Below are 14656 nucleotides of genomic sequence, written 5' to 3' on the forward strand. Positions count from 1 at the left end.
GTCATTTGAATACAAATTGAAGGAGGCGTTCTAAAAGAACTACTAATAATTTTCTTCCCTGTAATTACAGATTTCCAGAGAAGGGAAAGGAAAGAAATGAAGACTGCTATTTTAATAAAGTACAAAGAACCACCTTCTCTTGACTCTCCAGGATGTAATGAAATTAACTGGTTTCTAAACACCTTCCCTCAATTTTCCTGACTTTCTGAACTCCAAACCATGTGGCCCAACTGCTTACTAAATATCTCCACTAGGATATCCCACATGCATCTCAGAGTTAGCATGTCCAAAAAAGCAGGGCTCAAGCTAGAAAGTAAAACAAAAGAACGTTCTTCTGCAGATAACATGGTTAAAAAATGAGGCTAGAAGACGGAATAAAAAGCCAGTGATCTTCACTAAGAAGTGGTATTTCTCACAGGGAAGCCAAATAATTATTCATAGGAAAGTTCAAGGTTGCAGTAAATCAAGGATTCCAAAGGTCACAGAAGTTTAGTAACAAGGACAGAACATACATGGAGAATAAAGGAGGTAATATCAAAGTAGAGGGAATTATATCTTCAGTAGTTCTCATACTTGAGCATGCACCAGAATATTTTGGAGGCCCGGTTTACAAAGACTGCTGAGCCCCAACTCCAAGGTTTCTCATTCAGTAGGTCTGGAGTGGGGCCAGGAATCTCCATTTCTAAAAAGTTCCCAGGTAATACTCATGTGGGAGAGCCACAGATTTTGCCTACAGTGTATCTAGAGTGGTAATTGCAAACAAAGACAAGTACTGAAGTCCAGATGAGATCAAGCATACCAAAGAGAAAGAAAATTGCTATAATGTAAACTAAATAAAGAATTTCACAATAACAGGAGTAAATGCAACTCACCAGATCAAGGTTTTGATTAGATTACAGGTAACAAGATCGCTCCCATCCTGTGCCTCGCACTCCCTCTCCCCAAATTCCAGGTCTGATCTACATTCTGAATATCATACTAAGGAGTGAACCTTACTTTGCAAAAGTTAGAAAAGGAACAGTAAATGTGTATATGTGAATGCTGGAGGATGGGGATGGCTGAACACAGCCGGGAGAGGTTCTGCCTCTTGAGCCTAATCATGGTCCCAGAGTGCCAGGATTGAGTCCCGCCATCAGGGTTCCCGGCTCAGCAAGGAGTCTGCTTCTCCGATTCTCCCCCTTCTCATGCTTTCTCTCTCACGCTCTCTCAAATAAATGAAATCTTAAAAAAAAAAAAAAAAAAAAAAAAACTACCACCAGCGAAACCCACTAATTTTTAAGACGATATGACATTCCAAATAGGAGATGCAGCATTTCTCAAAAAAATACTAGGAATCTTACTCAGTGAAACAGTTTATTTAGCTAATACTCTATTTTTGAGAAATATCCAGTGAGTTCCAAGGGAATGTAATATAACCCTTCAAATGAAACAATCAGAAATAAGATTTTTACTGGGCATAAACAATATGCAAAAGAACATTATCAACCTTCAACACTGTAAACCTGAACAGCTCAACTCAAGAAGTACAAGTAACTCAAGAGGTGAAATTTAAAATGTCAATTAAGTTACTAAAAACTCTTTACAACACTAACAACCAATTGATACATTATCAACACCTCCACCTCACTAACAAAATCTCACCTCAGATTTAGATTTCCTCTCATTTAACACTAGTAACAACTCGTCTAAAACTACAAATTCAAATATACCAAAAACAAAACTGACAGCCAAAATTACTGAGCTTTTGAAATACTAAAAAGCATGTAGTTTATAAACTTACCTGCAACACAATTTATTTAAGTATATGACTCAAATGAACGTCCATCCAGGTTTTAAACACAATTATATCGATAAAAGAAAATGTTACAATTTTCAACAGAAAGCCGTCTCTCTACATACATATATTCAAATGCTATCTGTTACAATTTTTAGTAATGGAGATCACTGGGCTACTACTACAGAGATATGTTCTAGTTTCAACTGTCAGAAATTGGGCAAATGTCTGTTAACACTTCTTCAGCTATTGTACAAGATAAAATTTAGCTGGCCTTTGTCCCTCATTCCTGGACATTCCTGGAGACTCTAAATCCTTGGAATTTTACAACTGATAGGAGAATCATTATCCTTGGTGGGCTCCTAGGACATCTTTTTATATTAATATAGAACTCCCAGTAGGCCCCTAGTTTCAGGATGGGACTAGCCATACTTGAAAGGCCAGTCAAGTGAAGGGGGCCTGGGTGGCTCAGTCAGTTAAGCATCCAACTCTTGGTTTCAGCTCAGGTATGATACTGCGGTAGTGGGATCCAGCCTCGAATCCGGCTCTGTGCTCAGCACTGAGTCTGCTTCAGATTCTCTCTCCCTCTCTCTCAAATAAATAAGTAAATAAATCTTGAAAGAAAGAAACAAAGAGAAAGAAAGAAAAGAAGAGAGAAGAAAAGGCAAGAAAAGAAAAGAAAAGAGAAAAGAAAAGAAAAAAGAAAAGAAAAGAAAAGAAAAGAAAAGAAAAGAAAAGAAAAGAAAAGAAAAGAAAAGAAAAGAAAAGAAAAGAAAAAACAAAGGCCAGTCAAGTGATTAGAGGGTTGGGGCTTTGAGCCACATGATATCAGCCTGATCTCTTGGAAGAGGGCGGAGCTGAAGACTGATTCACCATGTGGCCAATAATTCAATTAATCATGCCTATGTAATACAACTCCAGTAAAAACTGTGGACACCAAGGCTTAGGTGAATTCCCCTGGGTGGTAATCTCATCAATGTGGCAGAAGGATAACACATCCTGATGACGTGGGAAGCCTCAAATTTGGGACCCTTCCAGACCTCTCTCTAGGTATCTCTTCATCTGGCTTGCCCTGATTTGTATCCTTTATAATAAAACCATAATTCCAAGTACAGTGCGTGCAAGTACTTTCCTGAGTTCTGAGTCACTCTAGCAAATTATCAAATCTGAGGGAGTAGTGGGGAACTCCCAAATTTGTAGCCAGTTGGTCAGAAGTACCAGTGGCCTGGGAACCCTGGAGCTCGCAGCGGGTATCTTAAAGTGAAGAGAATCTTGTGGACTGTGCCCTTAACCTGTGATATCTGCCCTAACTTTGGGAAGTTTTGTTTTGTTTTTAAGATTTTATTTATTCACCCAAGACAGAAAGATTCAGAGAGAGAGCATGAGCAGGGGGAGAGGCAGAGGGAGAGGGAAAAGCAGCCTCCCTGCTGAGCTGGGAGCCCGACATGGGGCTCAATCCCAGGATCCGGAGATCATGACCTGAGCTGAAGGCAGACGCTTAGCCATCTGAGCCCCCCAGGCGCCCCTGACTTTGGGTAGTTAGTGCCAGAATCACACTGCAGCTATACAACAGGATATACTGTCTGACCTCTCTCTTACAGGAACTGAATGAGAAAAAGCCAAGTGAAAGCACTTTTTAAGGTATAAACCATTACAAAAAGTAAAGGACATTTTTGGTTATGCTTTCAAAAATATTAAAGAAACTTAAAATATTTTTTAAAATTCAGGATAGTCCCATCTAACTTTTTTAAAAAATGCGTAAAGTAATAGAACTTATTTTAAGATAAAATTCAGAAGTCTGATGAAAAACATTTAAAAGAGAAAGGAACTAAATCATAATTAAGACTAATGCCTAAATGATAAAAATATGTTAAGTTCATTCTTAGGAATCTCAAAAGTGTAGAAATGATGGCCTTCAGAAAAATGTAAGATTCAGCTATTGTTTTCTAACTAAATCTCCAAAAAGCTCATTTTCACCTTGGTTTTGATCAGGAATGACTGAAGCCACTAAGCAACATTTTGGTTACTCAGACGCTGGATTCAAGTAAAAATCATTCACATCACAATGAACTTTTTTGCCCATCCGTAACTAATCTTTAATTCAAGCATAAAGCCATGAGACCAGAATGGTCTTTAAAAAATTACTCAAAACTAGGGTGCCTGAGTGGCTCAGTCAGTTAAGTGTCTGACTCTTGGTTTCAGCTCAGGTGGTGATCTCAGGGTCCCTGAGATGGAGTCCTGCTTGGGCTCTGCACTCAGCAGGGAGTCTGCTAAAGTTCCTCTCTCTCTGCCCCTCTCCCTGCTTGCGCGCTCACACTCTCTAAATAAAATAAAGAAATAAATCTTTAAAAAAATTACTCAAACTAACATGTGTGCATAGGCAACTACCTGCCTACATGAGAAAACATATTTTAACTTGACTGGATAATACCCTCCTTACTTACTAAATACAAAGATGGTAAAGATTTGCTCCATAATCAGCAGAAACACATCACTAATTTTTATTACTTACTTGCCACCTGAAATTTTAGCCTTAAGCAAATTTAAAGATATCCATGTTTTCTTAACTCTAATGCATCACATCTATTATATACAAAACTTTTTCAAACTATTTACAAACTGACCTTCCATAACACACATGCTTTGACTTGTTTCAGTAACTCTGTAATAAGATGAGGAAAAAAAACGATTTTGCCTATCATCAACCTATCAAAACATTTTTCACTTAGAGAATATATAGGCATTTAAGTATAATAGTTAAATCCAAAGAAAATTTACCCACAATGAAATTACTTGCAGTTTGAGGAACACCACACACAAACAACACGATAAAACATAATAGCAAGTTTCCAAACAGGAACCTCATTTTAATGTGCCTCACAGCAAAGTGGTTATGACCCTGGGTTATGGAGTGAGGCAGGAGTAGATTGAAATCCTGGCTCCTTTCTTGCCTGTGTAACTGGCCCCCAGGAACATTATCTGCATCTGTTTCTTTATAACTGTGCCAACCTTAGAGTGGTTATGAATATTAAATGAGACACTGCACCTAGCGAAGAGTCTGAGGCACAGTAAATGTTTAATAACTTAGCAATTATTATTAAATTTTGGAAGAAATGTTACCCAGAGAAGCAAAATTTTGATTTTTTTTCCCCTAAGTTTAAGGCCCACAGATAGGATCCTACTGGCTAAAGTTGAGACTAAGAAATGAAACATGTTCCTACAAAGAGGTATTTTACTAAAGATATGTGGACTAAGTAAAAATAACTGGTATCAAGCAAGCGCAGTTACTACAGGGAGAATCTTAGTTTCTAACAATTCAAGTTGCATTAGCTCAGAGTCAGAGTGTCTATTATTACAAAGTTATTGTTTGTCCCCACTAATTCTTTCTTCTCTATTTCTGTAAAATACTGAAGAAAAATCAAAATCACATCATGAAAAGATGAACAGAAAAGAAAAAAAAAGATATGACGTAGGGGTGCCTGGGTGATGCAGTTGGTTGGGTGTCTGACTCTTGGTTCCGGCTCAGGATCTTGATCTCAGGGTCATGAGATTGAGCCCCCTGTCGGTCTCCACACTTGGTGTGGAGTCTGCTTGGGACTCTCTCTCCCCCTCTCCCCCTACCCCTCTGCCCTAAGCATGTGCTCTCTCTCTCTCTCTCTAAATAAATAAACAAATCTTAAAAAAAAAAAAAAAAAGATATGAAGTATAGTTGGGTCACTATAGGTTCTCATTAAGAACCAAACACAATTTTGGAGGAAAAATCCATAACAAAAAATAGCAGAAACTGAACACAAAAGATGATAAAACACCTCTCCTTTCCCAAATACTACAGGGCTCATCCTTCAACTGGATCTTCAAGGATTTTCTGTCTTCAGCTTCCAGCAAGTCCTTTTATCACCACGGTCCTATCTCCAGCAAAACTTCAAAGGGAAATATGTAAAAGCTACTCTGGTGGGCAGCTGCTAAGATAATCTCTTCTAGCATCTTCCACAGATCTAAGAATGAAAAAGCCGACTTCCACATTAAGACCAATACTAGTCGCCATCCCCAACAGTTTATTTTTAATCCATTCTAGACATCCACAAAATATATTTATTTTAAATAAGAGTTCCATAAATATGACTTTGGTAGCCAAAAATAACACCGAAATAAATACAAAATTCAAGGCTCATACCTCTGTCTCATGCAAAAACACAAAATCCTAAGTGAATGTTCCCAAGTTAATTTCAAATACTGTTCTAGAAACCATAAAATAACCCTGTTCTAAGCACTTTACATACATTAATGCAATTATTACTCACCATAATCCTATAAGGTACACATGGTCCCCATCTCACAGATGAGCAAACTGAGGCATCAAAAGATATTAACTTGCCCAAGACTACAGAATCAGTAAACAGTAGGAGACAGGATTCTGACCCAGGCTGTCTGATTCCAGAACAATGTTTAAGTATACCATTCACTCATTTAACAAATTTTATTGAGCATCAATCTAAATCTACCAATTCAGGTAGAATTCTGAACACTGGGGATAGAGCTGTGAGAACAAGTCAGACAAGGCCCCTGCCCTCTAGTGGGAGAGAGGCCTTGAAGCAAACAAGTGTATGGAGACAATTGATAAGTAAGTGAACAGTGTATCTTCACCTAGCAATAACTGCTATGAACAAAAATTAAAATGACAGCATCAAAAGTGGCAGAGGGAGGGGCTGGCTTCTATTTTAGGGATCAAGGAAGGCCTCTATGAGGTGATGACATTGACCAGCAAACAGAAGATGTAAAGGCAAGATAACCACCAGGAGGAAGGGGTGGCCCAACTAAGAGAAGAGAAAGTTTTACACCCCTAAGGTAGGAATAGTTGGGTTAGTTCAAGAAATGGCAAAAGGACCAAGGGACTGGGGCAGGGCAATGAAGAGTCACACGGTAAGAGGTTTAGTTAGGACTGGCAGCTGCCAAATCACGTAATGCCCCGAGGGGCTGTGGTAAGGCGTTCTGATTCAATACTAAGGATAACAGGAAATTTTCAGAGGCTTTTGAGCACAAGAATGACAGTATGATTTATGTCTTTAAAAAGCTCATTCTGGGGGCACCTGGGTGGTTCAGTCAGTTAAGCGTCTGACTTTGGCTCAGGTCACGACCCCAGGGTGGTGCCATGGAGCACAGCGTCAGGCTCAGCGGGGAGTCTGCTTGGCCCTCACCTTCTCTCTGCTCCTCCCCCCACTTGTGCCGGCTCTCTCTCTCTCAAATAAATAAAATAAAAAAATAAAAAGATCGTTCTGATTCTTATGTGGGGATCAGTCAGGAAGAAAAGCAAAAGAATCAGGGATACCAGGGAGGGCACTGTCCCAACAGTCTAAGGAAGCAATACGGGAACTCAGACTAGGATTCATGTACTGTTCGTAAGCAGGTGAGACACTAAAAGAAGAGCATGCGACCCAGCTGTCTAAAAAGAATTTTTAAAATATGCTTCCTCCCTTCATCCTCATCCCCCTTTCCTGACTTGACTTTGAAAAAAAAAATCAGATTCTTTTTTAATATCCAAGTTAATGCTTCAGTTGGTGCTATATTTAGGAGAAAAAAAGATTAAAACATATTTCCTTCAGGGGCACCTGGGTGGTTCAGTCAGTTAAGCGTCCAACTCTTGATTTCCGCTCAGGTCATGATCTCAGGGTCGTGAGATGAAACCCCGAGTGGAGCCTCCTTAAGATTCTCTCTCTCCCTCTACTCCCCTACCCTGGCCCCGCTCGCACACTCTCTCTAAAAAAAAAAAAAAAAAAAAAAAAACGTATTTCCTTCATTTATAAGTGTTCTGTTCAACATTCTGTAATGTATAATATGCCACATACATGTGTACATTCCTGAGAAACAGAAAAAAAGAGCTTTACTATTGTTTAGCTTACCACTCCTTCATTAACTGGGAGATAAGGAGTACCTAGCACCTCTTCTGATCAGCTCTCCTCATGCTTTGTTTCCAGCATATCCTGGCTCATTCTAGACCGTGAATTGCAATAAAAAATATACCAGAGGGAATATGTATGTATTTATTGAGCATTACTGTGTACCAGGTACTCACTAGATACCTTACAGTTAAAGGCTCATTTAATCCTTAACTATCCAGGGTAGGAAATAATGTCTTCATTCTACACCTGAGGAAAAAACCAAATATTGGTAACTTAAATTGTCGAAGGTCACACAGCTAATAAACCAGAATTTACACCTACATCTAACTCGAAAGTTCTGATCTTTCCACTACAGCAACTGTCAAAGAAAGAACTATCAAATACATGTAGTCTTCCCAACTTACTATTAATGACTTAGCTTGTTGCTGGTGAGGACAGGGTTTCCTTCTTTTATGTAGAACTGACTTTCCCAGTTTGAGTGGGGAAAATTGAGTGATCCTGACTATTCAAACACATTATTTTGAAAGGTTATTTTCCACTTGAAATATCATAAACACTAATCCTAAAAGAGTGATTCCTACCTTTTTAGGGAAAAAGAAAAAATCTTAATTATGTATTGTTTACCATAAAATAGGAGTCAAGTTCTATGGCAACAGCCTAGCTTGGTATGGACTGATAAGAGAAAAAGAGGGTATGGACAAGAAGATAATCATAACGTAGCAGGTAGAATCTGAGTGGCAAATAAATAGCCTAAGAATTGAATGGAGATCCTCCTAAACCTGAGAAAAATTCATCCAAGAGGGACTTTAAATGACTCTCCAAGAATCCAGCACAGGAAACACAGGGAGGGAACCACTTGCTAGCAGCACTTGCACTGGCTAAGACAAGGCTATGTGGGAAAGCAGAAACGCAAGTTTGGGAAGCAGGTCGACCGTTCTCCCAACGGCTGGATTACCGTGTTCTCCACAGCAAGAACCAACGTTATGGTGTGCCCAATTCTAAAGAAGAAAGAGCAACTCTTGGAGACTAAAGCGGAGAGGTCAGACAGCCCAGAGAGACACAGATAATTAAGAACCGTTAAAGTCCTTAAAAGTCAGTTACAGGTCCTTTTATGGGATGTGCTAGTCTACATTTTTTTCACCTAAACGATACCATTGCCACTCTATACATGACCTGCGAATGCGTGAAAGAAACAGTAAACTTACACCATCTGCAATTATTTTGTTTTAAACAGGGGGACTCTTGATATATTAAGATATTTTATTTCCTCACAGACTGGGTGTAGGTAGCAAGTGCACTGAAATATACAAGGAAAAGCCCCTTTCGGTCTACACAGGGGCTCAATCATTTTAATAGCGAGTGGAAGTGTGAAAAAGGCAGTTGTAAGGACAGTTGGGGAAAGGTGCCCTGCATATTAAGGAAACAGGTAACAAGGAAAACTAAGTGAATAAAAATTGCCTTCAGCTAGTCCAACACAGATTTCTGGGACCCAGTGCGGGGGAGGGGCGTCTGATGCCGGGGTCACGGGGTGGGGAGAGGGATGGCGTGGCGGGAGGCCGGGCGGAGAACACCAGCGCCCGGCCCCGGCCGACATCCTGCGATGCTTGATGAACCTACGACCGAACGCGCGCACGAATGAATGGCGCGGGGCTGAAAGGCCGGCCCAGGCGCCAACGCAGGAGGAAGGAGTTTGCGGGGCGGTGTGAGCGGGGCCGGGGGTGGCGTCCGCCGGCGGGACCCGGGGAGCACCGAAGGAAGGGCGACGTGCGAGTCTCTGGTGCGTGGCGGCCGTGCGCGGGCGGCGGGGTCGGCGGCGCCCGGCCGGCCTCGCCCTGGCGGAGGGAGAAGGGGAGGTCACGCGTTACATAACCCGGCAGCTGCCGCGCTCGGGGACGCCGCGGGCCGCCCAGGCCGCGAAAGGACTGCCTGCGGTGCCCGGGCCGGCGCGCCCTCCCCAGCCCCGCCTCAGGCCGTCCGCGCTCGGGCCGCCGCCGGGCGGGTCTGCGGCGCCTCCGGGCGACGCGTGTCCGGTCCCACCCCTCCCCCACCCCCGCCGCCGGCTCGGGGGTCGCTCACCTTCCGCGTTGCCCCGGACCACCATGCCCGGGCACGGCCGCCTGCTCGGCCTCGCGGGCTCCGGCGCCGCTACGGCCGCCGCACAGTGCCCCCGCCGGGGGCCGGGAGGAGGGTCGCGGTTAGAAGTCACACCGCTGCGCCGCGGCCCACGCTCGCCCCACGCTCACGGCGGCCGGCCCTGCGCGCGCTCAGCGGCTGCTCCCCTCCCCTACTCTGGCGGGCGCGCGCGTCGCAGCTCCGCCCCGCCCCTCCCCTCCCCCTCCACGGCCTGCGCGCTCCCTGGCTCCTCCCCCTGCCCTCCCCGCCTGCGCTGGCCGGGCCGGCGCGCGCGGCTGGCGAGCCACTGTCCCCGCCCCGGCTCGCACTCACCCCAGCGTGGCGCACGCGCCCGGTACGCACCCTGCCCCGGGCGACTCCCGCACCGCGGGCGCGGCGCCTCGGAGCTCTGCGGTTGCCGGCCCGGCTCCGCCCTCGCCCCGCCCTCCCGCCACCGCCCGCTGGGGGCAGCACCTCCCCGGCACGTGACCGTCTCGTTCGCGGGGGCGGAGAGGAGTGTGGCGCGGACCCGCCTTCCGCATCGCGCAGCCAGCCCCGCAACCCCGCAACCCCGCAACCTGCGCGCCTCCCGCTTGGGTCGCGGCGTGTCGGTTGCCTCTTCCGAGGGGGCGCTGCCCTCGCTTCGGAGAGTCCCCGCCGCCCCCGTCCCGCGATGGGCTCTCCGCTCTGGGAGGAGACAAGTACGGGGACCGACCATGCTTTAAACCCTGGTACTGTCTGAAGATAACGAGAAACACACGGGTCCCCTCTCCACAAGCGATTGATTTACAGTGACATCTAGCGGAGAAAGGGACACACATGAACTGACACTTTCCTCCGTCAGGGAGCAACCGAGAATCGTGGCCCACGTAGGTTAGCGAGAATGAACACTGCACCACGGGGTGTAAGCGATTTATCGCCAGCTCCCGCAGGGACACAAACACCATTTCTTGTCCTATGAGTTTCCGCCCGGGATTGCACCTGGATATTTCTACAGCAGGTATCCTATCCCACGTGCAGCACTGGAGTTACACGCGAAAGCAATTTTCTACTAACGTAAAAAAAAAAAAAATCGTATATTGTGTATGCTCAAACACAATTTTAATTGAGGGCCTTCCGGCAGAAGACAATTGTTCCATAAGGACCATTTCCCCCCTTTTGGCAGTGTCGTTCTGCCAAGAGATCCCACAATGCTATTATAGTCTTTATTGTTGTAATGAACAAACATGAAGCGAAACTCCGTGCAAAAGCTCAACACTTTTTCCTTGTTCCCTTACTAAGATACTTGAAGAGTTTGCACGTACTTAGGAAACAGTATTCTTGAAAACTGATTTTGCAGAGCTGAGACTTAAACACTGGTAACTCAGAGGCTATTCGAATGACTTGTTTCTTTTATTCTAGCCTTTTCGGGTTTTGCCATTTTATAGACTTAGAGATAGACTTCCAACTTCGGTTTTCTTGTCTCTAACCTAGCAAAATCAGGTGGTGTGTTTTTCTGAGACGTCATAATTTAATACAAATGGCATAATTTCAGCAGGCTCACAACCAATTGCCCAGCGCAACTAAGGGTATCCTCATCTGCTGAGATCCCACAGAAAAACAGTAGCAACCCTTATTAATTTTTAAATGTATATCTCTAATGGCAGCATTCTGTTAACAAGAAATGGCAAAACTCGAATTTCAAATTGAAAAAAAAAATCATGGGAACTCTACAGGAAATGTACCACTGTATTTCAATTGCAATTTTCTTTCCCACTCTCTCCTTTTAGAGTCAAAGATTTTTTTTTTTCTCAAGAAAGAAACACAAACACTTAGCTAACTGGCCTTGGTAACACCTTTATAGAATATAGTAAGATGGAATGACTGCATTTTAGTGCTAAGTAGTAGAAAGCCTCTGATAAGGAAGAAAAAAAAAATCACATTGCTCTTTAGATAAAATAGAACAAAGAGATGAGGAGTATGTAAATAAAATGTATACAAACTCCAGAATCCTTCATACAATTTTGTCAGTTTTCTTTTATTTTTGCCCATTCTAGAATATTCTGTGTCTTGCTCTCCCATAATATATTACATAATGTCTGAGGAGCCCTTTCTTTCAATGTTGTCCAGTCACCTACATTCATTCCTTCATTTACTTCCATTTATTCTCATGAGGACTATCTTTATCGTCTAAGGGGAGCTGGCCTGACCTTTGGGTAGTGCAACTGAGAGAGCCACCCTGGACTCCCACACTTGGGAGATGCTTTGGGCTACTCCACCTTATTCCTCTTTTCTGAGCTTCATTAAAATTTATTTTTGTTTATTTTGAGATTTCTATCATTACTGACATCTCAAGGGGCCTATGAAAGTGCAGACTCTTGCAGGACAGCCCTGGGAAAGGACATGGCTCTATTATCCTTTAACCTCTGTATCTGGTGGAAACTTTCCTTGAAAACACATCCAGTCTCTCAAATACCAAAAACAAAATAAGAACACAAAACCATTAAAAAACAGAGATTTGTACTTAAATCCCTTGGGTGATACACACACACAGTAACTCCTGTGATTTACTCATGGGAAAGAATGATTGTGCTGATCGTTGTAAGGCATTCAGGACATTATGCTGAAAGACGAAATAATAACAAGGAAGAATGAGCACAAACCCACAGAAACTTAGAAAGGAATTTGGAACCAGAATTGGTTTACCAAGACTTAATTCTTCTAAACACATTATCTGTTTCTACAGAGTAAAAAAAGACCAGGGACAGGTATATACATATCTATATTTGAACAACGTAGCTCACAAAATTCAGGATGATTCAACAATTAAGTTATGATGAGCGTTCTGAATACCAGTTACTCTTTGGTCAACAGGGAACAAAATGCATTTCCTGCTCCCGAAAAGTTTCCAGTGTAGGAAGGGAGGCCCTTGCAGTACAGGTTAAGGGCTGCTATTGGGAAGTGTTCTATGGGAACATAGAAAGGATGTCAGGGAGGCTTCCTCGAAAGGAAGTATTACTACTGATAATAAGTTAAATACCTAACTAGGTGGTTACAGCCAGATCTCACCCTTGTAAAAGCATGTTTTCCCCTGTGCATACTGTGGAGCAGTACTTTTTATCAAGTGAACAGTCTCTTCAACAATTTTTTAACCTAATGGTCTCAGTATTCATGGATGATCTTGGACTGAATCAGTTGTTTTTACTGGGGTGCAAAGAAGGGATTTTCTCATTCCATAATTTTTCCCACATTGAATAGCTGGCATTTTTCTGGAAAAAAGAACTGTCCCTATCTACTGGGGATAAACTACCATTTCTCCTTGAAAAGGAGGGTAAATGCTTAATTCCTTCCCTTTAATTACTAGTATTTGTAGAAAAGTATTATCTAATAGTTACCGCCAATGGTGGTAAATGAGCTTTTTCTTTCTCTGCTTTTCTTCTTTCCTTCAAAATTCAAATATACTCATAAATATTTATTTATTTATTGTAATCTTGCAAGTGATTATACTCATTCTTTTTGATGTATAAATTGTTCCAGATTTGGCCAGTTATAGCCCCTTCAAGTTGGTGCCTATGTCCTGTAACACACCTCAGTAGTTTTTTTTTAAGATTTTATTTTTATTTATTTATTTGTTTGTTTAGAGCGTGAGTAGGGGGAGGGGTAGAGGCAGAGGGAAAGAATCTCCAGCAGACTCCCTGCTGAGTACAGAGGCCCAACATGGGGCTCAATCCCAAGACCCCAAGATCATGACCTGAGCTGAAATTAAGAGTCAGACGCTCAACCAACTGAGCCACCCAGGTGCCCCCACACCAGTAGTTGTTTAAAGTTTTGTTTTGTTTTTTAATCAAATAAGGCTACCACTATTATTCTTCTCTTTTGGGGTTTTCTTAGCTATTCTTGCTTGCTAATTTTTTCATTTTAGGATCAACTTCTATAGTTCTCTGGGGAAGTGGAACTTGATATCTTTATTGGGTAAGGAAAGCCCTCTTTGGTAAGGAGCTTTTTGAGCAGAGACCAGAAGGAAGTAAGGAAAGAAGCCATGTGGGTATCTTGGAGAAGGGAATTCCAGGTTCAAAGGCCCTGAGTGGGGAATATGCTTCAGTATTTAAGGACAGCGAATTCCTGTGGCTGCCATGTGAGGAAGATTAGAGGAAAAGCAGAGGGGGTTTGGTGGGGGGGGGGGCAGAATCAGGAATTCTGTTTTAGTCATGTTGAGTTCGAGATGTCCATCAGATACGCAAATGGGGATGTTGAATATACAGTTAGATTCAACTGTAGAGTTTGGGAAGATGTCCGCATTGAGGGATCTACATTTTGGAGTTGTTAGTTTATGGTGATGTTTAAATCCATGCAGCTGGATACAATCAGTTAGGGAATGAGTATATAGAGAGATGTTTGGTGACCGAGACAGCACTACTATGAGGATGCTGTCAAGGAGATAGGGATCCATTAAAGGAAACTGAAAACGATGAGCTGCCAGTGAGGTAAGAAGGAGAAGGAAAAGAGAGTAGTGTTCTGCAAGACCAAAATAAATAAATAAATAAATAAATAAAGTAGTGGGGGAGTATTTCAAGGATGAAAGAAAGATCGACTGAGTCACACACTGCTGATAATTCAAGGAAGACAAGACCAAAAATGAACATTGGACTTGGCAATATGGAGGCTACTAGTGACTTGGTGGGGACAGTCTTAATTGACACAATGGAAAATAAGAGGAGAGGAAGAAGATGAATTCAGGTGTGAGGTGATGGTGGCCTGATCTAGGTCGGTTGTGGTGGAGGTGGTGAGAAAGGGCCAGACTCTGAAGGGGGTTTTAAGATCGAGCCAATGGGATTTGCTGATGGGTTGCCTGTGGGGTACAGGGTGTGAAAGATGATGTAGGTTTTCAGCCTGA

General features: G+C 42.9%; 1 protein-coding gene across 5 annotated transcripts in view; it reads right to left on the reverse strand.

Moving 5' to 3' along the window:
• Positions 1–10201, reverse strand: part of REV1 (REV1 DNA directed polymerase) — a 101152-nt gene extending 90951 nt beyond the window's left edge. For 4 of the 5 annotated variants that reach the window (XR_003524497.2, XM_027620775.2, XM_027620774.2 and 1 more), the window contains exon 1: positions 9748–9959. The gene's annotated coding sequence lies outside the window, so the exon portion shown is untranslated. Of the gene's footprint in view, positions 1–9747; positions 9960–10116 lie in introns of those variants that run through there. The other variant, XM_027620773.2, reaches the window with a different exon arrangement.
• Between the last annotated feature and the right edge of the window lie 4455 nt (positions 10202–14656).

Source organism: Zalophus californianus, chromosome 8 (genome assembly GCF_009762305.2).
Source record: "Zalophus californianus isolate mZalCal1 chromosome 8, mZalCal1.pri.v2, whole genome shotgun sequence".
Lineage (NCBI taxonomy): Eukaryota > Metazoa > Chordata > Mammalia > Carnivora > Otariidae > Zalophus > Zalophus californianus.